Source organism: Mycetomoellerius zeteki, unplaced genomic scaffold (genome assembly GCF_001594055.1).
Source record: "Mycetomoellerius zeteki isolate Tzet28-1 unplaced genomic scaffold, Tzet1.0 scaffold113, whole genome shotgun sequence".
NCBI lineage: Eukaryota > Metazoa > Arthropoda > Insecta > Hymenoptera > Formicidae > Mycetomoellerius > Mycetomoellerius zeteki.
This window is the reverse complement of record NW_017256051.1, coordinates 2,234,494-2,235,215: the sequence shown is the minus strand read 5'-3', so window position 1 is coordinate 2,235,215 and position 722 is coordinate 2,234,494.

The following is a 722-nucleotide window of genomic DNA, read 5'->3' as shown; positions in this document are numbered from 1 at the left end:
TTCCATGAAATTTCCGTAAAAATTACTAGTTATTACCAGTAATGCTTTTCCTAATTTTATCTATTTGACTAAATTTGACGATTTAATTAAAACTTTTGTAATATTCAAAATAAATTCTGTAATTTTCTTATAAAATAAAATAAAAAAGGAACAGTATAACTTCTTACCAAAAAAAAAATATTACATTTACGCGTCCGCATTTTGCGGCTCCATGGGACACAAGGAGCATGTAAGTACGCAACGCAATTGCACTCCGACGTCAAACAAAAATAAACGTGCCATAACTTACCTTTAATTTATAAATAGTAATTAATTTGTTTGACAATAATTTTGAAATTAGAAGTGCATAATGAATCTTTGATATATGTTATTAGTGCAAATACAACAAATGGTCTGTTTTTTGACGTGCACTAGACTGCACTAGAACTCTCTTTTCACGTAGTTGCGGATTACGTGAGAAATATCTGCCGTACATATGCAATCCCTGGATGCTTTTGCGGATATCTGGTGCGGATTGCGGATTGTATGTGACGGCACCCCCTAAGGGTAACATATTATATATCAAAGATTCATTATGCACTTCTAATTTCAAAATTGTCTATCACTAATTTATAATAATCACTATTTATAAATTAAAGGTAGATTATGGCACGTTTATTTTTGTTTGACGTCGGAGTGCAATTGCGTTGCGTGCTTACATGCTCCTTGTGTCCCATGGAGCC